This window comes from Pseudophryne corroboree, chromosome 2, assembly GCF_028390025.1.
Source record: "Pseudophryne corroboree isolate aPseCor3 chromosome 2, aPseCor3.hap2, whole genome shotgun sequence".
NCBI classification, from domain to species: Eukaryota; Metazoa; Chordata; class Amphibia; order Anura; family Myobatrachidae; genus Pseudophryne; species Pseudophryne corroboree.
In genome coordinates this window covers 636,297,955-636,325,254 of record NC_086445.1, presented here as the reverse complement: position 1 = coordinate 636,325,254, position 27,300 = coordinate 636,297,955, and the positions used below count along the sequence as shown (strand labels likewise).

The window sequence follows — 27,300 nt, the reverse complement described above, 5'->3', positions numbered from 1 at the left end:
TCACACGTGAAAAAACTGAGAATTGGATTGAGAAACTTAAGGAGCAGGTTACTACATACCAACGTGACCTTATTGCCTTTAAGAGGAAAAAACTAGACACCGTAAACGCTGACTATTTGAATCATCAAGTGTATAGGTGGCTGAAAGGTGATACTAGAAACTCCACTCGTAGATTTCAATATAATCCTAGGTATAGATCACAGAGACAATATGATAGTTCTTCTCAATCTAACTCTGATAGCGAATTCACTGACTCTAGACCACCTAGGGGTGATTTTTTAGGCCGGGGTACCCGCAAAAATACTACCCCCCCAGAGAGGCGTCCCCCAAACACCCGACAAGGAGGGGCGGGAGGAAACACAAAAAAAGCAAAAGGAACAAAGACCTAACTACCGTCTTAAATTTGTCTACCACATCACTTTCCTCAACTGAAATGGAAGTCCTATCTTTAGGACTATCCTTTGTCCCTACAGTCAGACACGACGCTTTTCAATGGTCTGTTGATCATTTTAAGTTTGGTAGGAAACTCAGGCTCAGGGAATTTTTTTCAAATCAACTTTGTGAGAATCCCCGTGAGCATACTTTTTCTAAACCCAGTAACTTTGATCCTATCTCTCATAATCCGAGCATTAAATCATTCCTTAGACTTACTGAATATGACATGAAACAACAAAGGGGTGATCGTCTATATGATAATCTCAACAAACAACAAAGGCTCGCATTACAGGCACTTAAAAATAATGACCAAATTGTGATCCGCCCAGCTGATAAGGGCGGGGCAATAGTGGTACAGGATTGGGCCAAATACAATAAGGAGATAATGCAACAGTTGTCAGACACTCAGACCTATTGTAAAATCACACAGAATCCCATGCCAGGGATAAAAAAACTTGTTGATTCCACTATCTCAATGGGTCTCCAGAACAACTGGATTGATGCACAGATTGCCATATATCTCACTGTTGAACACCCGGTGTGCCCAGTCCTGTACACATTGCCAAAAATTCACAAATCCCTTGAAACCCCCCCCGGACGCCCTATTATATCAGCAAATGATTCATTATTGCAGCCGATTGCCCGGTTTGTGGACAGTTTCTTACAACCACTTGTGAGCAATATGTGGAGCTATATCAGGGATACGGGTGATTTTCTCGACAAAATCCATAAAATTGGTGATATCAATGATGACATATTTTTGGCATCAATGGATGTCAATTCATTATATACAGTGATCCCCCACTCCACTGGTCTTGAAGCATTGAGGGTGGCGCTAGGTAGTGGTACTCATGGCGGTCCCCCCACTGAATTTTTGATTACTTTGGCAGAACTTGTTCTAAGTAAAAATCACTTCTGCTATGGCACTGATTTTTATCTCCAGTGCAATGGGACCGCCATGGGTTCTAACTTAGCGCCAGCCTACGCTAATTTATTTATGCATCAGTATGAGAATACACATATTGTCCCCAAATTTGGTGATAAGTTAGCATATTTTGGTCGTTATATTGACGACATATTTGTCTTATGGAGAGGCACTGTGTCTGAGTTTCATGGAATGGTTCAGTATCTGAATGCAATTGATGGCCCAATTCGGTTTACCTATGAAATACACCATGACTGTATCAATTTTCTTGATGTCACCATTTTCCGGGAAGGTACACATCTAGGATCTACACTTTTCCGCAAACAAACAGATAGGAATACACTGTTGTTTGCAACAAGCCACCACCCAGAAAGCCTAAAAGAAAATATGCCTATATCTCAATTCCTACGTGTGTTACGAAACAACTCCTCAATGGACATTGCTGACCAACAGCTTTCCGAAATGTCGGAGAGATTCCTTGCGAGAGGGTACTCACCGAAGGTGGTCACTAGATGCCTCAGGAAGGCTAAGGTCAAATTCAAGAATATTGGTCAGAAACCTACATCAAGACTTGAGTCTGGTCGACTCATTTTCACTTCTACATTTGACACAAAGTCCAAGGATGCTGAAAAAACGATCAGGAAACACTGGCCTATAGTTGCATCAGATGCTAAACTGGTGGGTCTGAGCCAAAGACCACCGATGCACTCCTATCGCAGGGGGCCTAATTTGCGACAATTGCTGATGCGTCCGACCCTACAACCATGCACCACAAACCAAACATGGCTTGCGAGGAGAAAATTGGGCTGTTTCCGATGTCCGGACTGTACAACATGTAGATCTATGATGAGTGGATCTTCCTTTGTTCACCCACAAAGTGGAAAACGAATTCCAATTAAACACAAGTTGTCGTGCACGTCTGACTTTGTGATATACATTATCATCTGCCCTTGTGGGCTATACTATGTGGGACTCACTACACGGTGTTTCCGTGAACGCATGGCGAACCACCGTTACTCCATCAGACAGGCATTAGAGACCAATAAGACGGATAAACCAGTAGCTAAACACTGGCTACAACAAAAACATTCAGTCTCAAGTCTAAAATGCATGTTAATTGATCATATTCCATCAACGATCCGAGGTGGTGATAGAGAATTGAAATTGAAACGACGTGAATCACGGTGGATTTTTGAATTAGAGACACTTATTCCATTAGGTCTCAATGAGACAAATCCATATGGTATCTTCCTAGGATAATTTGCAGTCATGGTGTATTTACATTTACATTTTATCTGACTTTGTCTCAGGCATATTTGTATATATAGTTCTGTGACCCGGGTTTATATTGTGGCTCCTTTGATACCAGCCAGTAATATGGCGGCCTCATTAAAGCCCTATATACCCCGTGGCCTGCATAATATATATATTTTTATTGTTTAAAATATTTTTTCATTCATTTTTCCTTTAATGATGTATTAAAAGTTACGTTTTATTATAAATTTTTAATTTTCTAATTTGTTGGGAGAAATTGTACACCACCATCTATTTGAGATCCTCGGCCGACCTACTAAGTAACATCTGCTCATGTTACTATATTTTTATTATTCTCCGGTTTTTTTGGACTTGTTGTCATCTCTATTGACATGTATGTCATCTCCTTTGTATAGTTGTGCGTTCCAGGTACCGCTGGAACGCATTTTGATTCTCCACTTCCTATTTTTGGCTCTTATTACCCCACTTCCGGTTTACGGAAGTCACTTCCGGTTAGCGCGTGCGTTCCAGCAACTGCTGGAACGCATGGACCACTTCCTGGTTTCTTTGAATCTTGTATGTGGTGCGGTTTTTGATAACCAGCACCGTTTAAAATAAAAAGCATATTCCATGGGGGTTAACACGAAGGTGCTATACACCCTTCCCACATAGTAGTTGCATTGTATACATATCAGGTTTTAGCTCCTAATTGACAGTTTAGTATAGAACAGGAAGTGACATATGTAGGAGGGGCGTGATACTCAAATTGATGATGGTATAAATACTTGTAGATGTTGAACATGTCTGGCACTCTGCTTCTGGTGCTCTGTCACCACACAACACCGCTTTGCTGTCCTGACAAAGATCACTGGGATGTGATCGAAACGTCGACCAGAGAATGTACCAATAAATGACCTTCTGACCTTTTTAAGAAATAATTGGTGAGTGCCCTCTTTTTCAAAAGACTATTATCAGGAACCCAAAAAATTCCTTGGAGTTGAGCACCACCGTGTTGTCCCCTGGAGATTCAGTACAGTGCGGATGCTTGCATGTTCTATATGTATATATATATATACGTGTGTGTGTATGTATATGTATATGTATATATATATATATATATATATATATATATGAAATGAAATAGAGGAGATGGCGCCAAGGGAGTTATATCAACGCCCTACCTAAAAACGGACCCTCACAGTACTCTCCGGATAAATTACGTCAGATAACAAATACTAACATAAAAATTTATTAAAACAACATATAAACCCGACACAAATGTTCATAAGTATACAGAGTTGATACATTTACATTTGTCGCACAATTTGAACAATCAGTTTGTAGTGATGAGGAAAAAGCGTAGATATATCACTACGATTTCCTCCTTCTCCTTATTGTAGATTCGGAGGTAACATCAGATAATAGATAGATAAATAACCCAACGCGTTTCGTTTTGTTCCAAGACTTCATCAGGGGTAAAATCTCTTCATTTCAGAACATATTGTCAGCACATAAAAGGTCATTCAAAGATGTATGAACAACGTTTCAATATTTCAATGGGACTTGATTGATACAGCGAGGACCATACCTCATATATCATCAGCTTGAGTCTGACATTCAGATATTCGAATATGGGGAAGATTCATATGTGTATAGAATCTAACTGGTTCGCAAGCATAAGGAACCTCGTCGGTCAGCAGAGACTTGGCTGTCAGCACTGCACCACTGGAGGGTCTACCACGTGTTCTAAATTGGTTAGACATTATACCCATTTGAATTGCCTTCACTCCTGAGTCTCTGAGTGTCAGGTTCAAGCTGCTGACCGACGAGGTTCCTTATGCTCTGTATATTACATTAGACAATGGCACCCAGGCAGATGGATATTAATTAGAGTGCCGGATCATTTGGATACTATTACATTGGGGTGATACCCCTACGTATCAAGGCACCGATTGACTTTTGAATACTGTTTCTTACACTTTTGGCATTTTGTGACGAAGGACCACTTTTTGTGGACATTATTCCTAACATGGAGATTACAGACGTGGACAGAGTGGAAGCCGGCCCATCTACGGATACATTATCACAGATTTGTGACACATTGAGCTTCAGCAAAGCACAAGCTGACCGCATTTTATTTGCTGAGGATTGTGTGCCGGAAGCATTAGATGACACTGTTGACGATGTGTTTAAACAATTACTACGTTTGAAAAAACGAGAGACTGATTACCTATTGCATGGTTCGACCTTGTCAGATTATTTCAGACAAAAATTGATTCCGCGGGGCTTTCGAATCCGCAACACCCCGACTATAGGGAGGACGAATCCGGAGTTTTGCCGGCGTTGGATCTCTGTATTAAATAAATGCAGTTTTGACCTGATGCTTCTCGTTATAGAGGAGTCTGGTCGGGAACTACAAGTGGCAAAATCTAAAATTGAAGCTCTCAATACCACACACGCAGCGATCATCTCTGACCCGAGTCACGCAGCCACCTGGGCGAAATTAACACAACAAATAGAACATCACAGAAAAGAATTGCTTAAATTCAAGAAATCTAAGCTACAGGTGGTTCAGAATGACTATGAGGATTTTCAAGTCTATAGATGGCTGACGGGTACGGATTCTGCTAAATCCAACAATAGAGCGCAGTCACGTAGCACAAGTCGACAACGCCGAGGACGTCCTGATAAAGGACATTATTCATCTAATAGCGACAGCGACTTTGTAGTCGCAGACTCAGATGATGTCCCTCTAACAAAACGTCCCCCTTTAGGAGCTACCACCAGGGCCAGAGCAGAGGCTGGTCCAAGCCCACGAGACGAGGTGGACAAAGCCAAAGGATCAACAAAAGGGAACAAGTCCAAGAAAACTTGATTTTCAACTTATCTTCAAGACACCTAACATCCGTTGAGGAAGAAGTATTGAATAAAGGACTTTCCTTTGTCCCCACCAATCATCATGACCCGTTTGAGTGGCAGGCCGATATGCATCAGATGAATAGGAAATTACGTTTGAAGAAATTTTATCAACACACAAGCAGTCAACTACCATCTGATTCAGCGAGTCATATTTTTCGGAAATATCATATCTCTAAATTTGACCCTATCTCCCACAACGCATCGATTAAAACGTACGGACGGCTTATGGACGACTCAGTTAATAGATTCATCAGCACTCCACAACCAATATATCATAATCTATCATATGACCAACGTAAGGCTTTGAAAGATCTGAGTCGGGATACGTCCATTATAATCCGCCCGGCCGATAAGGGTGGGGGGATTGTACTGCAAGATCGAGTACAGTACGTTCAGGAGATTACGAGACAACTAGCTTGTACGGACACCTACATGAGACTGGAGAATGATCCGACTAGGAGATTTCAGAAAGAACTTAATACTGTGTTAGACCAGGCGGTCTCTGATAAATTGCTGGATCTGAAGCTCAAGGATGTACTCATTCCGAAAAATCCCATCGTTCCCTGCCTATATACCTTGCCTAAGGTCCACAAGAGCCTTGTAAATCCCCCGGGCCGCCCCATAGTGTCGGCCAGGGGATCTTTATACCAACCGACAGCAGAATTTTTGGATTCCCTCCTCCAACCGCACGTGATCACACGACATACTTATCTGAAAGACACCACCACGTTCCTCAAAAAGATCAGAGAATTTGAAGGATTGCCTGATAACACGTTATTATGCACCATGGATGTTACCTCTCTCTATACGTCTATCCCACATAGAGAGGGGTTAGAAGCCATGGATAGATTCATCAGTCAGCTTGATGTCGTGTTTGGTCTTGAAAAAAATTTATTTCTTAAACTATTAGAATTGGTACTTACCAGAAATTACTTTCTGTTCAATGGTAGATTTTACCTTCAACTGGCGGGCTGTGCCATGGGCAATAGCGTGGCACCGGCCTATGCCAATGTCTTCATGTTTGACCAAGAACAGAAATTAATTTTTGAAAATGCGATATATAGTGACAATATTATCTGGTTTACTAGATATATTGACGACTTATTTATGTTATGGAAGGGTACTGCTACTTTGTTCTGTGAAATGGTGCAAAAGATTAATCAGATGCCAGGTCCCATCAAATTTACTTTTTCCTGTAAACCTGATCAAATTGATTATTTGGACGTTACAGTCCATCTGAAAAAAGGTACACTGAGTACCACTGTGTTTTATAAAGACACGGATCGTAATTCACTGCTTGATGCCAGTAGTCACCATCCAGTGGCATTAAAGAAAGGATTGCCCTATTCCCAAATGCTTAGGGTAGCCCGTATCACCAGCGATCCTGATCAGTTGGACGAGGCCTTAGAGAAGGTTGTCAATAAATTTAGCTGTTGGGGATATGACATTAGAGATTTGAGTAAAGCTAAGTCCCGGGTTTTGAGTAAAGATCGGATGAGCATACTTCAGGCTTCATCTGAGAAGAAGGACGACCAGAATAAATTTATTTGGTCTACGAGATATTCCACTGCCAGCCCGGTTATACCCCGAGCCAGCAAAGCATTATGGCCTATAATCAAAACTGACAAGTTATTACCGTGTTTTCAGAACACACAGGTCATGATGAGTTATAAACGTGGTCGCAATTTGCGCGACATATTAGTGAAAACTGATATCACTGATTACACTCCCAAACCAGGCATCTTTGGATCGGTCAAAAAACCAGGGTGCTATAGATGCCCCTCTTGCATTACATGTTCAGCCTTAATCACAGGAACATGGTTCAGCCATCCAGTTACTAACCATAGATTCGACATCAAACATGTTCTAAATTGTACAACTAGATTCATTATTTACGTTATTATCTGCCCTTGCAAATTAATATATGTGAGTTTGACTACCCGCACTCTACGAGAAAGAATGGCGTTACATCGCTCTAATATCAGTCAGGCTTTAACGGGTAACGCAAATGAACAACCAGTGTCTAGACATTGTTGGGATAAGTCCCATGCACTATCTGATCTTCGATATCAAATGATTGATCACGTTCCGGAATCACCAAGAGGAGGTGATAGAGTCCTAGCTTTACATAGATTGGAGGCTAGGTGGATTATTAGGCTTAATACTTTGCAACCTTTAGGGCTTAATGAGAAGATTAATTGGAATTTTTTACAAATGAAGTAGTCCTAGTTCAACTAATTAATATGTGGGGAGAGAATAATTTGATCATTGACTTTAAGGCTTGGAGAGTACATATAATATCCACACAGAGGCCACTTAGATTAATGCATGCATCACTTGCATCAGCTTCCCCCGTTCCAATGTTTATGTATTGCCTTGCTAGGTGGAGTATATTCATGTATCATTATATACTTTATTTAGATATTTGTATGTTTATCTAATGTATGTCTTTTAGTTCTGTGGTTATATATAGAGAGAGAGAGAGAGAGAGAGAAAGAACCGAGGCGGCACTCAGAGACTTGTAACAGCAATCATATATTTGTGCAAATAGTGCAAATCATATCAACGTTTCGGGGACCTGGTCCCCTTCTTCAGGATAACATAAGTGCCAAAAATGGGTGTTTAAATAGACAAGACAAACACTTACCCCCTGACCCCATCCAATCTGCAGCTGCAGCGTGTCCGTCTGGCCGCCCTTTCATGACTTCCGCCCGGCTGCTCGCGTCTCGGCGGGACCGGAAGTGATGTCACGAGTACGAGCCGCGTTACCATGGCTACCACTCGAGGCTTTGCTCGCTACCCGAGTGACATGCTCTGGCCGCGTCACTCAAGCTACCTCCAATGCGTCCGCCGATCCCGCGAGATCTGGAGCCCTGGCAAGGAAGACATTTGCGTTACCATAGAAACGCTGTCAACTGTACAACTTCCGGTCCCGCCGAGACGCGAGCAGCCGGGCGGAAGTCATGAAAGGGCGGCCAGACGGACACGCTGCAGCTGCAGATTGGATGGGGTCAGGGGGTAAGTGTTTGTCTTGTCTATTTAAACACCCATTTTTGGCACTTATGTTATCCTGAAGAAGGGGACCAGGTCCCCGAAACGTTGATATGATTTGCACTATTTGTAAAAATATATGATTGCTGTTACAAGTCTCTGAGTGCCGCCTCGGTTCTTTCTCTGCATGCCACCGGTTCCCGGTTGGGGAGGGCACCAGAGGAGCATCAGTCCAGCATTGGACTACATGGAGTGCCGGAGCAGCTGTTCATTCTACATTTGGTTCCTGCTGCATGTGCAATGCATTAAGGTTTCCAGCTCAAGGCACCCACATCTTTGTTTCTAAAGGAATGCTTCTTCTCCAGGTCACCATTCACTTTTTTGCACATTTGCACTACATCTTAGGTGTGTACAGCGACAATTTGCACAGCGTTATTTGCACTATTCAAGTACTGAGTTGGGCACAGACTTCGACATGGCAGCTCCGGTCTTGGAACAGACTGATTTTACCTCATTTTTATTACACTGTGACACACATGAGACGCTGAGTTTCTCGGATTTAGAAGCCGAAAGCATTCTCCACAAAGATCCAGCGTTTACTGAGAATGCAATTACATCTGTAGAGGAGGCACAGCTGGACTTGTTGCGCCTCATGAAAAGGGAGGTGGATTATTTATTTATACCACAGCAGGACATTATCCGACTACTACAGAGCAAAACAGCTACCCCGTGGCTTCAGGGTGCACAATGTCCCAACTATTGGGCGCTACAGCATGGAATTTTGCAGGAAATGGGTCTCGGTTTTAAATAAGTGCTCAATGGACTTAATTTTACTAGTGGTGGAGGAATCCACTAAGGAGTTTGAAAAAACCAAAGCCCTCATTGCACAGTTTAAAACAGACCATGCTGAATTGTTAGCATCCGAGGATGCCAGTGGATGGTTGTCTAAATTAAAAGACCAGGTAGAGCTGTATAGAGTGAACCTATTAAAGTTTAAAAAGGAAAAACTTCACAAAGTGCAAACGGATTACTCTCAACACAGGGTGTACCCGTGGTTGGGCAATGTTTCCAACACTCAGGGTAGACCCAGACCTTTCCAAGGTCGCCGCGAAAGGAGGTGGCAAGGTACCAGCACAACTTCTGCCAGCGACTCTGACGACACCCATGGCGCGGCTGCAACAAATTCCAAGCGCAATACCCCTTTAGGGGTCAGGACCCGCGCTATCATCGCGGGTCGAGGAAGAAACATCAGTTCACCAGACGAGGGAGACAAAACCAAAGGCAAAAACAAAGCAAAGCCTCCGAAACCGAAGAAGCACTAATTTTTAATTTGTCTAGCACATCATTATCACCATCTGAAATACGTGTGCTTAACAAAGGTTTGACGTTTGTCCCCACCAATTATGGTGATGAGTTCAAAAACAAAATTAGCACGTTTAAACTGCACCGCACTTTAAAAATTAAAGAGCACTTTGGTAAACAACCTGCACTGCCATCCAAGGAACCACTGCCCCCAAGAGTTCAGAAATTGGGCCCAAAGTCACGGTTCGATCCAGTCTCCACCAACGCTTCCCTTAAAACCTTTAACAGAATGCTGGAGAGTCCAGATGTCCATCCTAAGAAACGTCAATTTCACAATTTGCAGCATGATGAGCGATCAGCTCTAAAAGCGTTAAGCAACAGAAAGGATATTATAATCCGTGGAGCCGATAAAGGCGGATCCATAGTGGTGCAGAACACCACAGATTATACAACAGAGTGCTTGAGATTACTTGCCGACAGCGAGACGTACTGTATTTTGGACAAAGATCCCTCCGCAGAATACAAAGCAGAACTAACATCATTGCTAGAAAAGGCTAAATTGCAAGATTTGATTTCAACAGACATCCTCCATAAGCTGTTACCTGACAAACCGGTGGTCCCCATATTCTATACCATTCCCAAGGTCCATAAGGACGCACAGAGACCCCCGGGCAGACCCATCATATCTGCTCGTGGGTCTCTGTGTGAGCCGGTGGCCATCTTTTTGTACACTTACTTACAACCTTGTATTCAAGGTATTTGCACATATTTAAAGGACTCCAGCACTTTGCTACAGACACTTTGCACTTTTGATGAAATTCCCATTGATGTGTCTTTGGCCTCTGTGGACGTCACCAGCCTGTATACCTGCATTCCTCACCAACAGGGGTTGCAGGCTGTGAGACGTCTCATAGTGGGGAATGCACGGTACACTGGGCCAGACATTGAGTTTTTTCTTGAGTTGTTATGTTTCACGTTGACACACAATTTTTTCATCTTCGACGGTAAATTCTACAGGCAGCGAACGGGGTGTGCCATGGGGTCTTCCGTGGCACCCTCGTTCGCAAATGCCTTTATGTGGGAAACAGAACGTGAATTATTTCTAGCCAATAGAACCATTGCCGACAGATTGTTTGTTTATTACAGATATATAGATGATGTGTTGATTTTTTGGCGAGGTGAGATACAGGAGTTAGGTGCGCTGATTGATTCACACAATCAATCTGACAACCCGGCTAAACTTACTATGACCAGTAGCCCAGTCGAAATTTGCTTTCTGGACATTTTAATTAAAATTCAGGAGGGTAAAATCCTGACATGTCTTTACAGAAAGCCAACCGATCGCAATACGATCTTGCAATACGACAGCTTCCACCCCAGATCTACCGTCAGGGGCCTTCCATACTCCCAGTTTCTGAGGGTGTGCAGGGCCAACAACAGTGATTCCATTAAGACAGGTCAGTTAAAGGAAATGGAAGATAGATTCCTGGCAAGAGGCTACCCCCGGTCATTAATATGATCGGCCCGCTTGAAAGCAGAGGCTACTCAGAGAGATGCCTTGGAGAAACCTAAGCACACCAAAGACATGTCTAAAATCATCCCTTGGGTGTGTGAGTACGATGTGACAAGCAGGGAAAGGCAACACCAACTAAACCAGCTGTGGCCCATTGTAACATCAGATCCGGAGTAAAAAATGCTACACGATAAACGCATCATGCCCAACTATAAAAAAGGAAGAAGTATCAGGGATATATTAGTGAAAACTGATATGGCAAAATTGAGAGTGAATCCCACACATTTTCTCACTAGACGTAATGGTTGCTTCAAGTGCACTGGTTGTACTACTTGTTCCCACATGTCAACAGGGACTACCATAGCTCATCCCTTTTCAGGGAAGTTGTATAAAATCAAATGGCCCCTCACATGTAGTACGAAGTTCGTCATTTATGCCATCATCTGCCCATGTGGGTGATATTATGTCGGCAAAACAGAATGCCAATTTAAAATCAGAATGGCACAGCACAGACTAGCCATCCGGGAATGCTTTGGCATCGGGTAGTGGGGAACAGCCCGTGGCCAAGCATTTCGTGACATTCAGACATTCGATGGCCACGTTCAAACACCGCATCATCGATCACGTCCCCGAGTCAATGCGGGGGGGTGATCGGGGACGTAAGCTATTACAGCTGGAGTCCATGTGGATCCATAGGCTTAACACTTTGAAACCTGGGGGGCTTAATGACAATCAGGGATTAATCAATTTTTTGTGAATGTGGTTAAGTCCTAGCTTGTCGACACCACGCTTAGTGAAACTCAGTTTGGGGGCTCTGTGTCGATGTCACTAATAGTTTATTCTCAAAATATAAGGCATTAACATTAGTTCTAGCTGCTATACAGGAGGTGCCCATTTTAGAATTTTTGTCACATCCAGCAGGTTCTTTTTCTTTTTTTAATAATTGGACCCGTTTGTGTACATTTTCCTGTTTGCACCTTCAGATGTCCCTAAGTGTTTGTATAGTAGAGTTTGCACCAGCATTTTTAGATTGATGTTTTAATGTAACATTGACTGTCAAAAGTCATCTTAACATGTCACCTATTTTACGTTTTTTTCTTTTGTTCGTATTGTTGTACAGTTGACAGCGTTTCTATGGTAACGCAAATGTCTTCCTAGCCAGGGCTCCAGATCTCGCGGGATCGGCGGACGCATTGGAGGTAGCTTGAGTGACGCGGCCAGGGCATGACACTCGGGTAGCGAGCAAAGCCTCGAGTGGTAGCCATGGTAACGCGGCTCGCACTCGTGACATCACTTCCGGTCCCGCCGAGACGCGAGCAGCCGGGCGGAAGTCATGAAAGGGCGGCCAGACGGACACGCTGCAGCTGCAGATTGGATGGGGTCAGGGGGTAAGTGTTTGTCTTGTCTATTTAAACACCCATTTTTGGCACTTATGTTATTCTGAAGAAGGGGACCAGGTCCCCGAAAAGTTGATATGATTTGCACTATTTGCACAAATATATGATTGCTGTTACAAGTCTCTGAGTGCCGCTTCAGTTCTTTCTCTGCATGCCACCGGTTCCCGGTCGGGGAGGGCACCAGAGCAGCATCAGTCCAGCATTGGACTACATGGAGTGCCGGAGCAGCTGTTCATTCTATCTATATATATATATATATATATATATATATATATATATATATATATATATATAGCAGTACGGTACAGTAGTCCATTGCTCTACCTCTGTGTCATCAAGTATACTATCCATATCTGTGCTGCATTGTAGTTGTGCGCAGTATTATAGTAGGTGGACAGTGCAGAATTTTGCTGACCACCAGTATATATATATATATATATATATTTGGGGACTATTTTTTTTAAGTGCCATCCTGTCTGACGCTGCAGTGCCACTCCTAGATGGGCCAGGTGTTTGTGTCGGCCACTTGGGTCGCTTAGCTTAGCCATCCAGCGACCTTGGTGCATATTTTAGGACTAAAAATAATATTGTGAGGTGTTCAGAATAGACTGGAAAGGAAATGAGTGGAAATTATGGTTATTGGGGTTAATAATACTATGGGATCAAAATGACCCCCAAATTCTATGATTTAAGCTGTTTTTGAGGGTTTTTTGTAAAAAAAACACCCGAATCCGACAAAAAATTTTCAGGGAGGTTTTGCCAAAACGAGTCCGAATCCAAAACACGGCCGCGGAACCGAATCCAAAACGAAAACACAAAACCCGAAAAATTTCCGGTGCACATCACTAGTATCTACAAATGCAGTTTTTGCGAGGGCACCGGTGAAAGATATATCATTAGCTATTGAGTGCCAGCCGGAGACAAATATATATATTCATTTAATATCACTCAATTTCCCATAGAGAAAAAAAATGCAAAAACCAGCACTCACGATTCAGTTGAAAGCAGAAGAGTATTTATTCTTCAATATAAATCCATTAGTGATACATCCAACAACTGTGGCCACAGTTGTTGGATGTATCACTGATGGACTTGTATTGAAGAATAAATCCTCTTCTGCTTTCAACTGAATCGTGAGTGCTGGTTTTTGCTTTTTCTCTCTATGGAAAAGTGAGTGATATTATAATACTTTTTGACCTGGCACCACACTAATGCGTAAACGTGTTTTTTTTTGACTGAGTGCTGTATGTGTATATATATATATATATGTATGTATGTATGTATGTATGTATGTATGTATGTATGTGTGTATATATATATATATATATATATATATATTATATAATATATAGAGAGGGACGCATAGTCCAGTGCAGTGTTTTCCACAATTGTGGAAATAATAGCACTCTCCAGACTTCTTAGCTATTCAAAAGACAAACAATTTATTTATTTGCCAAAATCGTGGTAATAGTTCAACAAGTTCCAAGGTAGTAAAATGCTCACAGGAAATATGCTCACCAACGTTTCGGTCCCGTTCTAGGACCTTTTTCAAGGTAACAGCAAGTCTAGCAGAGTCACAAATGTCAACAGTACAGCAGCAGTAGATAATGTGGAACTGGAAACCAGGTTTTTTCTGTGAGCATTTTCCTACCTTGGAACTGTTTGAACTATTACCACGATTTTGGCAAATAAATTGTTTGACTTTTAAATATCTAAGAAGTCTGGAGAGTACTATCATTTCCACAATTGTGGAAAACACTGCATCACATATATATATATATAGCAATCATCTTTGAGCCAGTGCAAAAGGTGACTAGTGTACCTTTAAAAGCCATAAAGGTGTGGCAGGTACACATTAAATCTAGCAGGCAGATGATGTGTGTAACAGCAGTGAAGTAGTCAGGTTTTAAGACTCTGTGATAGTGTAGGACCTGCATGAAGGTGGGGTACCTTGGAGATCGGTGTGCAGGCTTCCGTGCATTGGCCAATCCACTAACTAAACCCCCATCATTTATTTATTGAATTGTTGAGGATAAGTGAGTTTACTTTGGTGAGTGCTGGGTTCTTTGTTTGTTTGTGTATATATATATATATATATATATATATATATATACATATATATATATATATATATATACATATATATATATATATATACACACACATATACACAAGAGCCAGGTCCGGCACTCCAAATATTAATAATGAAACTTGTCCCGGTGCCTCCACAATGTAATGTACAGAAACCAAAAGTTGCGGCACTCACGGATTCCAGTAAATAAAGAAACAAACCAGCCACAGTAAACCCTACGTTTGCCCCTGAAACCATAGCTCACTGGCCTGCAGTAATGCTGGAACGAAGTTCACTTACTGTAAATAATTTGTAAGGGTCTGTGACAATTAGCTGTGAGTTCAAGGCAAGGCAGCATATACTTGCAGCAATGAAAGTTTAGCAGGCATAAAATACTGATAAATGTCCAGAATTCAGACAAGAGTCCAGAGCTGTGAGCAGACTGTGAATGAAGGCAAGGAATTTCCAGACCTGAATCAGGATACTGTGAACTAGAGACAAGCGGGTTCGGTTCCCAGAGAACCGAACCCTACCGGACTTCATGCTCTGAGCCCGGATCCGAGTCAGGCTCGGGTTTTCCTGCCTGACTCGGAAACCAGAACAAGGCAAAACGTCATCATCCCGCTGTCGGATTCTCGCGGAGTTTGTATTCCATATAAGGAGCCGCGCGTCGCCGCCATTTTCACTCCAGTCTCTGAGAGTGTAGTGAGAGGATGTGTCCCCAGTGTCTGTAACATAGTAACATAGCAATTGAGGTTGAAAAGAGGCAATTTGCCCATCGTGTGTATTAAGTTGTGATTAATCTACATACCCGCTGAATAATGTTTTATGACTAGTTAACTACTATAACTCATGTAACCCCTGGATTAATCATGTTGATATTTTAAATATTATAACCTTAGATATCATTTTCATTCAGAAATTTATCCAATCCTTTTTTTTAAATCCATTTACAGAGTCCGCCATTACCACGTTCCCTGGCAGGGAATTCCACATCCTAATTGCCCTAACAGTGAAGAACCCTTTCTTGCGTCGCGTTCGGAACGTTCTTTCCTCCAGCCGCAGCGAGTGCCCACGTGTCATAAACTGTGTTCTTTTAATAAATAATTCCTCTGATAACTCTTTGTGATGTCCCTTTACATATTTGAAGTGTGGGTGGGAAAGTGAGGAAAGTGGGGTGGCGATTCCAGTGCTGTCTTATGCTGCATCAGTCCAGCCAGTTACTGTGGTGGTGTCCTCTGCTGCTATATGTCCCCAGTGCTGCTGTATAAGTCCCTTGCAGTTTTGCTGTGTTGTCTTGCATCAGACCACGGGTAGTGTCTTGTGCAGCATCAGTCCAGTGACCAGTCACAGTGGTGGTGTCCTCTGTATCCAGTGTTACTGCCATATACTTCCTGTGATACTGGCATATAATTCCAGTAATATTGCCGTATAATTCCAGTGATATCTCTGTATAATTCCTGTGATACTGCTGTATAATGCCAGTGATATTGCCGTATAATTCCAGTGATATTGCTATATAATTCCTGTGATCCTGCCATATAATTCCAGTGATCCTGCCGTATAATTCCAGCAATCCTGCCGTATAATTCCAGCGATATTGCTGTATAATTCCAATGATATTGCTGTATAATTCCAATGATATTGCCGTATAATTCCAATGATATTGCCGTATAATTCCAGTGGTACTGGCATATAACTCCAGTCCAGTAGTACTGCTGTATAACTCCAGTGGTACTGGCGTATAAATCCAGTGATCCTGCTGTATAATTCCATATACAGCCATATAATTGTGTATAAATCCAGTCCAGTGGTGCTGCCATATAAATAAGTGCAGTGGTGCTGTCCTGTGCTGTATATTATTCACTCCAAATAAAGGGGTTATTAATATTTAATCTAAATACTTTTCACAGGGGTTGCCCTGTGTGATGTATGCTCTCCTGTACCGCATATTGTTATATAACTCCAGAAAAATAATGGAGAGCAAAAATTTGGAGGATAAAATAGGGAAATATGAAGAACCATTTCCTCCTAGTGCTGAAGCTGATGCCACTAATCATGACATAGATGATGAAATGCCATCATTGTCGTCTGCCAAGGCCGGTGCCCAATGTGATAGTAGAGGGCATGTAAAATCCAAAAAGCCAAGGTTCAGTAAAATGACCTAAAAAATAAATGGAAATGGTCTGAGGAGAAATGTAAACTTGCCAATATGCTATTTTCGACACGGAGTGGCAAGGAACGGCTAAGGCCCTGGCCTATGTTCATGACTAGTGGTTCAGCTTCACATGACGATGGAAGCCCTCACCCTCCCGCTAGAAAAATGAAAAGAGTTAAGATGGAAAAAGCACAGAAAAGAACTGTGCGTTTTAAGATGGTATCACAAATCCCCAAGGAGAGTCCAAGTGTGTCGGCGGTTGTGATGTCTGGCCTTCCCAACACTGGACGGGAAGAGGTGGCTCCTTCCACCATTTGCATGCCCCCTGCAAACTAACAGAGGGGGGCAGTGAACCAAACAGGAATAAAGAAATCTGCTTCCCCAACACAGAGGTATTGTTTCTGCAGGCAAAGGGAATAGGAAGCATAGCCACAGAAGATAATTCAGATCAAAACCAAACAGGCAGAGAGAAGAACATAGCTAGGAACAGAAAAAGCACAAACAAAACTCTAAAAGCTATGTGTGCAAATGCTAGGAGCTTAGGAAGTAAAATCCCAGAACTAATTGCAATAATGACAAGGGATGATCTAGACATTGTGGCAATTACAGAGTCATGGTACAATGAAAATCATGACTGGGACATAGCTATACCGGGATATACTTTATGTAGGAATGACAGAATTGGAAAAATCTGAGGAGGGGTAGCAATATATGTAAAAAAAGCATAAATACTACCTCAATACAAAGTATTGAAGAAAAAATTGAGGCCCTTTGGCTGACCATAAAAACAGGGGAGAAGTCGATTATTCGTATTGGCATGATATACAGGCCAGCAGGTCAGGAAGAGAAACTCGACAAGAACCTATTGCAGGACATAACTAAAATGGCATTAACACCTTAACTGGCACGGTCAGATGACATGCAACTGCTCCGCCCCACTGTATCCCCAAATTTTTGACGAGGACATCCGTTCTGCAGATGTGCATAATATAGTATTTAAATATTCTAAAAATACTTTTTAAACTATATTAAATTAAACATTATTTAAAAAACAATGTTATGAATGGTTTTGAAGGGAAAAATCATCACTTTAGTGGTTTAAAAGGAGAGGTAATAATCACGGGAGACTTTAATCTTCCTGATGTAAACTGGGAGGTGTCTGTTGCTAGTTCCACTAAAGTGATGGCTAAAGGTGGAGCCATGGATATAGCTTATCTAGACTTTAGTAAGGCTTTTAACACTGTTCCACATCACAGACTGCTAAATAAACTTGAAAGTTTGGGATTGGATATTAGGATTATTGAATGGATAAGATCTTGGTTGACGGATAGAAAATAGAGAGTTGTGGTAAATGGTGTGCATTCACAGGAGGGAAATGTTACCAGTGGAGTACCCCAGGGATCTGTACTTGGACCAGTGCTTTTTAATATCTTCATTGGTGACATTGCAAATGGCATTATAGGGAAAGTATGCCTTTTTGCAGATGACACAAAGGTATTCAACAGGGTAGACACACCAGGTGGGGTAAAACAAATGATTGAGGATCTAGGTAAACTAGGGGAATGGTCCAGAGTGTGACAATTACAGTTTAATGCCAAAAAATGCAAAATCATGCACTTGGGTCTCAAAAATCCAAAGGCTAAATATAGTATTAATGGCACTATACTGGAAACTACTGAGGAGGAAAGGGATCTAGGAGTCACTATTTCAGGTGACTTAAAGGAAGGTAAGCAATGTAACAAAGCAATGAGGAAGGCTAGTCAGATGCCTGGCTGCATTGGGAGAGGAATCAGCAGCAGCCGAAAGAAAGAAGTAATAATGCCACTGTATAGGTCATTGGTACGGCCTCATCTAGAATACGGTGTTCTATTCTGGAGACCACATCTTCAAAAGGATATTAATACATTAGAAACTGTACAAAGAAGGGCAACTAAAATGGTGCATGGCCTACATCACAGAACATTCCCAGAAAGACTAAGAAATATCAATATGTATAGTTTGGAGCAGAGAAGGGAAAGGAGGGACATGATAGAAACTTTCAAACATATCAAGGGTTTTGACAAAGTCCAGGAAGGAAACATTCTCCAAATGAAGAGAAGCAATAGGACATGAGGACATGCACTGAGACTGTAGGAGGGGGAGGGGGGGGGAGGTTCAGTGGAAATTTGAGGGAAAATGACTTCACAGAAAGGGTAGTGGATAAGTGGAATAGCCTCCCTTCAGAGGTGGTAGAGGCTAAGACAGTGGAGCAATTTAAACATGCGTGGGATAGACATAAGGATATCCTTACAAAGAAATAAGGATCAAACAAGGTTAGAGAAAAAAAATAATGTAAAAAAAAAAGGGGCAGACAAGATGGGCCAAGTGGTTCTTATCTGCCGTAAAATTCTATGTTTCTATGTAAGTGCTGGTAGGAGCATCCACAGTCCAGTTTCTGATATTCAAATTGAAGATGTCACTGTTGAAGTACACTAGGATGAGTATATGGGTGTTGCTGGCACTGAGGAGGAAGTTGACGATGAGGAGTCTGATGGTGATGTGGTTTGTTTAAATGAAGCACCGGGGGAGACACCTGTGGTCCGTGGGATGAAGAAGCCCATTATGATGCCTGGGCAATATACCAAAAAAGCCACCTCTTCGGTGTGGAATTATTTCTCCACAAATCCGGACAACAGGCATCAAGCCGTGAGTTGCCTCTGTCAATCTGTAATAAGTAGGGGGTAAGGATGTTAACCACCTAGGAACATCCACCCTCATACGTCACCGGCAGCGCTTCATAATAAGTCAGTGTCAAGTTGTAAAACTTTGGGTAAGAGCGTAAGCAGTCCACTGACACCTAAATACCTTCTTCCTCTAGTACCCAAGCTCCTGCAAGCCACACCACCAACTCCCTCATTGTCAACTTCCTCTTCCTCCTGCAGGCCATGCCACTGGCAAGTCCTCTACTAACTGGGATTACTCCGGAGGATCCTTGAGTGGTACGCCTGCTGTTGCTGCCGTTGCTGTTGTTGTTGCTGGGAGTCGATCGTCATCCCAGAGGGGAAGTCAGAACACCACTTGTACTACTTCAACTAAGCAATTGACTGTCCAACAGCCCTTTGTGAGGAAGATGAAATATGACCGCAGTCATCCTTTTGCAAAGCGGATAACTGAGGCCTTGCCAGCTATGTTGGTGTTAGATGTGCATCCGGTATCCACCATTAGTTCACAGGGACTTAGAGAATTGTTTGAGGTACTGTGTCCCCGGTATCGAATCCCATCTAGGTTCCACTTGGGGTTGTATTCATGAAGTGGGAAGTTCAATTTAGTTTATATTTGCATCCGTGACGTAGATTTTATATAGCATTTTTTACATCTATTGCTTTATTTGAGATGCACACTAGTATCCAACAATTTGACATTTTTATGTACAAACAACATTTTGTGTAGAAGTTCTCTTACATTTAAGTGTATCAATGCACGTTGTAGGGGTTTTTACAACCGATGAGGGATTATATTTATATAGGCTAAAATACAGCTTAATTATAATGAGGAGAGGTGATAGAGTAGTGGTAACGCAACGGTGTATGAAGGAGGAGGTTGCTGGTTCGATTCACCATGTAGATTTGATTGTTACACTTTTTAATAGTGGATAGATTAAGTGTATTATACAGGTTGAGTATCCCATATCCAAATATTCCGAAATACGGAATATTCCGAAATACGGACTTTTTTGAGTGAGAGTGAGATAGTGAAACCTTTGTTTTTTGATGGCTCAATGTATAGAAACTTTGTTTAATACACAAAATTATTAAAAATACTGTATTAAATGACCTTCAGGCTGTGTGTATAAGGTGTATATGAAACATAAATGAATTGTGTGAATGTAGACACACTTTATTTAATGCACAAAGTTATAAAAAATATTGGCTAAAATGACCTTCAGGCTGTGTGTATAAGGTGTATATGTAACATAAATGCATTCTGTGCTTAGATTTAGGTCCCATCACCATGATATCTCACTATGGTATGCACTTATTCCAAAATACGGAAAAATCCGATATCCAAAATACCTCTCGTCCCAAGCATTTTGGATAAGGGATACTCAACCTGTATTTTGTTCTTCTGAACTATTATGTAAAATTTCTTAGTTTGTACATAGCGGGCTTTGAGACTTGTATGTTTGTGAGTATATGAGTGTACCTACAATGTATATTGGATTGCATTTACCAGTTTTAATGACTCTTTGTGCAAGATATATACCCATTATACATTGGGTTAATAGGATTCTTAGCAGTGTTAATTAAGGAGGTTGGACTAGGAGGTGGCTGAGCAGGTGTGGTAACAGGTGTTGCATATTCATTACCCAATTTACCAATGTTATTTGACATCAACCATATAAAAAGGGTCCTTGGACTACATGCATTCATTCTTTGAGGAAGCCCCTGTGGGAGGAGCGAAACGCATCAGAAGCTTAACTGTTGGACCCCTGCTGGAGTTAGACCCGTAGTATTTACCGGCCGCAGCATTCATCTGCCGGTTTGTTTATTCTTGAGTGGAGAGGAGCCATTCACCGGTGCCCGCAAACGGCACGTAGGGGTGGAGACCTGTGGAGCATTCAGACCGAGCAGGACAGGCTACAGCAGGCGCCAGTGCAGGTGCCGTTTTTCCCCGCAGCCAGAAGCCATCGTGGCGGACGTCGGGATGTACTCCTGATGATACCACTTGCTCATACCTCACGTAAGATTCCGGTTGAAAACGGCTCTCATTCAGTTCACTGATCTGTGTTGGATTATTACATCCAAAGGAACTTTGATACAAAGTGACTGTTTATTGGAAACATTTATTATACGGGTTCTACCAGCAGTTACACTTGATCCATTTATGTGACTTTTTAAATTAAGTCATTTAGCTATAGAGCTAGCTTTTACACTTCTGTGCACAGAATATGCTTAAGTCCACCTCCTTTTATTGGAAAGTATATATACTTGTCATCTTAGATGTTTAAACTACTAAGACCGGTCTTGTTTTATGATTTGTGATTACTCATATATTATTAAATATTTTTAATTTATTAGGAGTCTGTCTTTTTTGTCAGCCATATCATATAAATTTATAATATAGCGCAAAAGTTTCTAAAAATTGGAGTTTTGTGGTTAATTGCACTTGGGTGGTCCAGTGCAATTTGATTGACCTGCTAACCCCAGGTCATTAACTTCTTGCAGCTGATTGTTACAATATCCAAAGGGATTTTTGATGGCATTTGACATTAGCGCCTGATATAAAAAGTTTTTTCTTTGTGAGGAAGATGAAATATGACCGCAGTCATCCTTTTGCAAAGCGGATAACTGAGGCCTTGACAGCTATGTTGGTGTTAGATGTGCATCCGGTATCCACCATTAGTTCACAGGGACTTAGAGAATTGTTTGAGGTACTGTGTCCCCGGTATCGAATCCCATCTAGGTTCCACTTCACTAGACAGGTGATACCGAGAATGTACAGAGACGTCAGAAAAAGTGTCCTACAAAATGCAGTTGTACCCACTGTCCACTTAACCACGGACATGTGGACAAGTGGAACAGGGCAGACTAAGGACTATAGGACTGTGACAACCCACTGGGTATTGCCTCCCACAGCAACAACAACAGCAGAGACACCAGTAGCAGCATCTTGCAAACACCAACTCGTTCCCAAGCAGGCTATGCTATGTATCACCACTTTCCGTAAGAGGCACACCACTGACAACCTCTTAAGGAAACTGAGGGACATCATTGCACATTGGGTTACCACAATTAGACTCTCCTGGGGATTGGTGATATCGGACAATGCCACCAATATTGTGCGTGCATTACATCTGGGCAAATTCCAGCACGTCCCGTGTTTTGCATATACAATTAATTTGGTGGTGCAGAATTTTTTAAAAAATGACAGGGGCTTGCAGGAGATGCTGTCGGTGGCCCGAAAAATTGCGGGCCACTTTAGATATTCGGACACCGCGTGCCAAAGACTGGAGCACCAACAAACATGTCTAAACCTGCCCTGCCATCAGCTGAAGCAAGAGGTGGTAATGAGGTGGAATTCAACACTCTATGCTTCAGAGGATGGAGGAACAGCAAAAGGTCATTCAAGCCTATACATCTGCCTACGATATAGGCAAAGGAGGGGGAATGCACTTCACTTAAGTGTAGTGGAGAATGATTTCCGTCTTGTGCAAGGTTCTCCAACCCTTCAAACTTGCCACACGTGAAGTCAGTTCAGACACTGCCAGCTTGAGTCAGGTCATTCCCCTCATCAGGCTTTTGCAGAAGCAGCTGGAGAGACTGAAGGAGGAGCTAAGACGGAGCGATTCCGCAAAGTATGTGGGACTTGTGGATAGAGCCCTTCATTCGCTTTGCCAGGATTCAAGGGTGGTAAATCTGTTGAAATCACATCACTACATATTTATGCCACCGTACTCTATCCTAGGTGAGATGTGCAGCGGGCATTTTTCGTGTTTTGTGTTTTGGATTCAGTTCTGCGGTCGTGTTTTGGATTCAGACGCGTTTTGGCAAAGCCACCCTTTTCGGATTTTTGTCGGATGTGTTTTGGATTCGGGCTTTTTTTTTTCAAAAAAACCCTCAAACACAGCTTAAATTATAGAATTTGGGGGTAATTTTGAGCCTATAGTATTATTAACCTCAATAACCATAATTTCCACTCATTTCCAGTCTATTCTGAACACTGAACACTATTATTTTTAGTCCTAAAATTTGCACTGAGGTCGCTGGATGAGTAAGCTAAGTGACCCAAGTGGGTGGCACAAACACCTGGCCCATATAGAAGTGGCACTACAGTGTCAGACAGGATGGCACTTAAAAAATAGTCCCCAAACAGCACATGATGCAAAGATAAATAAAATAAGAGGTGCAAGATGGAATTGTCCCTGGGCCCTCCCACCCACCCTTATGTTGTATAAACAGGACATGCACACTTTAACAAACCAATCATTTCAGCGACAGGGTCTGCCACATGACTGTGGCTGAAATGACTGGTTGGTTTGGGCCCCCACCAAAAAAGCAATCAATCTCTCCTTGCACAAACTGGCTCTACAGAGGCAAGATGTCCACCTCATCCTCATCTCCCGATTCCTCACCCCTTTCACTGTGTACAGCCTCTTCCTCACAGAGTATTAATTCGTCCCCACTGGAATCCACCATCACAGGTCCCTGTGTACTTTCTGGAGGCAATTGCTGGTAAATGTCTCCATGGAGGAATTGATTATAATTAATTTTGATGAACATCATCTTCTCCACATTTTCTGGAAGTAACCTCCTACGCTGATCGCTGACAAGGTGACCGGCTGCACTAAACACTCTTTCGGAGTACACACTGGAGGGGGGCAACTTAGGTAAAATAAAGCCAGTTTGTGCAAGGGCCTCCAAATTTCTTCTTTTTCCTGCCAGTATACGTACGGACTGTCTGACATGCCTATAGTGATGCTGTCACTCATATAATCCTCCACCATTCTTTCAATGGTGACAGAATCATATGCAGTGACAGTAGACGACATGTTAGTAATCGTTGGCAGGTCCTTCAGTCCGGACCAGATGTCAGCACTTGCTCCTGACTGCCCTGCATCACCGCCAGCGGGTGGTTTTGGAAATTTTATCCAGTGGCCGTAGAAAATGAAGGAGGAGCTGTTGGTGGGACACATTCCGCTTGACTTGACAATTGTCTCACCAGCAGGTCTTTGAACATCTGCAGACTTGTGTCTGCCAGAAAGAGAGATACAACGTAGGCTTTAAACCTAGGATCGAGCACGGTGGCCAAAATGTAGTGCTCTGATTTCAACAGATTGACCACCCGTGAATCCTGGTTAAGCAAATGAAGGGTTCCATCCACAAGTCCCACATGCCTAGCGGAATCGCTCCATTTTAGCTCCTCCTTCAATCTCTCCAGCTGCTTCTGCAAAAGCCTGATGAGGAGAATGACCTGACTTAGGCTGACAGTGTCTGAACTGACTTCACGTGTGGCAAGTTTGAAGGGTTGGAGAACCTTGCACAACATGGAACCTTGCACCACTGAGCTTGAGTCAGGTGCTTTCCCCCTCCTTTGCCTATATTGTAGGCAGATGTATAGGCTTGAATGACCTTTTGCTGCTCCTCCATCCTCTAAAGCATATAGAGTGTTGAATTCCACCTCGTTACCACCTCTTGCTTCAGCTGATGGCAGGGCATATTCAGTAGTGTTTGCTGGTGCTCCAGTCTTCGGCACGCGGTGGCTGAATGCTGAAAGTGGCCCGCAATTTTTCGGGCCACCGACAGCATCTCCTGCACGCCCCTGTCGTTTTTCAAAAAATGATGCACCTCCAAATTAATTGTATGTGCAAAACATGGGACATGCTGGAATTTGCCCACATGTAATGCATGCACAATATTGGTGGCATTGTCCGATATCACCAATCCCCAGGAGAGTCTAATTGGGGTAAGCCAATCTGCGATGATGTTCCTCAGTTTCTGTAAGAGGTTGTCAGTGGTGTGCCTCTTATGGAAAGCGGTGATACAAAGCGTAGCCTGCCTAGGAACGAGTTGGCGTTTGCAAGATGCTGCTACTGGTGCCGCTGCTGTTGTTTCTGCGGGAGGCAATACATCTACCCAGTGGGCTGTCGCAGTCATATAGTCCTTAGTCTGCCCTGCCCCACTTGTCCACATGTCCGTGGTTAAGTGGACAGTGGGTACAACTGCATTTTTTAGGACACTGAGGACACTTTTTCTGACGTCTCTGTACATTCTCGGTATCGCCTGCCTAGAGAAGTGGAACCTAGATGGGATTTGGTACCGGGGACACACTACCTCAAGCAATTCTCTAAGTCCCTGTGAACTAATGGTGGATACCGGATGAACGTCTAACACTAACATAGTTGTCAAGACCTGAGTTATCCGCTTTGCAACAGGATGACTGCTGTGATATTTCATCTTCCTCACAAAGGACTGTTGTACTACTTCCAGTAAGCAATTGACTGTCCAAGTGGTCTTCCGACTTCCCCTCTGGGATGACCATCGACTCCCAGCAGCAACAACAGCAGCGCCAGCAGCAGTAGGCGTTACACTCAAGGATCCATCGGAGGAATCCCAGTTAGGAGAGGACTCGTCAGACTTGCCAGTGACATGGCCTGCAGGACTATTGGCGTTCCTGTCTAAGGAGGAAATTGACATTGAGGGAGTTGGTGGTGTGGTTTTCAGGAGCTTGGGTACAAGAGGAAGAAGGGATTTAGTTGTCAGCGGACTCCTTCCGCTGTCACCCAAAGTTTTTGAACTTGTCAATGACTTCTGATGAATGCGCTCCAGGTGACGTATAAGGGAGGATGTTCCTAGGTGGTTAACGTCCTTACCTCTACTCAGGGCCGGATTAACAATGGGGCGGATAGAGCTGCAGCTCCAGGCCACCCCATTAAAATAGGCCCACAGTTTCTGCCCATCAGCTGCTGCTGTACACAGGAAAACATTGTCTCCTGTTACAGCAGCCTGCCAAAAGCTGTCCCAGTCCCCGCCTCCTCCAGGCCATGCCCCCCCTCCCCCTCCATCCTTCCGCGGCCCCCACTTCCCCTCCTGCGGCCCTGGTGGATCGAATGGGGGCATTAGCTGTATACTTATAGCGGACGCTCTGACAGCGTGCGCTATCCCTGCCCTCTCTGCTCCGCGCATTGCCTCTCCACTGCCGCGCTGTGAAGGAAGCAGGGGGCACAATGACGGCTTGCAAACTGCTCCCTGAAGGCAGCCTGAGACCTCAGTATACTATAGGTAATGTGTTAATCCTGCTACAGTAGCTCCCAGCAGCCATTGACTTTTGATATGTGTATATTACACACTTTTTAAACATGTATACAGTATGTGTATATACCTATATGTTTATGTAGTATGTGTGTAATATATATATATATATATATATATATATTACACATATACTGCATAAACATATGGGTATATACCATAGGCGTGCGCAGGGGGGGTTCCTGGTGCGCACAGGCACCCCCTAATGTCTGTAAACCCCCTCACACACACCTGCTTCTGCTGCAGTATCAGCGATCATCGAGTGTACTCATTTCTGTCCTTCCGCCCATTGCGCCCGCCACCCCCTCCGCTCACTCTGGCTGTCATTCATTTTTATGGTGCAGCATCACTGACGTAATCCTACTCCCAGTTCCTCTAACCTGTGGGATGTGTCGTGATGATGTCATGCCGCGTGCATGCCCGCTCATGCTCCCACCCACGCTCTCTCTCTCCTCATCATGTGCCAACGCCACAGAATACAGCATTCCTCTTGGAGCAGGACAAGTTCAAATTCAATATCATTATATATTTCGAGAGATTAGTATAT

The 27,300-nt window shown here is 42.9% G+C and overlaps 1 long non-coding RNA gene across 1 annotated transcript in view; it reads left to right on the top strand.

Annotated features, from left to right (window-relative positions):
• LOC135041395 (uncharacterized) overlaps positions 1-15,912 on the top strand; it is a 100,560-nt gene extending 84,648 nt beyond the window's left edge. The window contains exon 5 of the long non-coding RNA XR_010235038.1: positions 15,764-15,912. This is a non-coding gene — a long non-coding RNA (uncharacterized LOC135041395). The remainder of the gene's footprint in view (positions 1-15,763) is intronic.
• Positions 15,913-27,300: the final 11,388 nt, after the last annotated feature.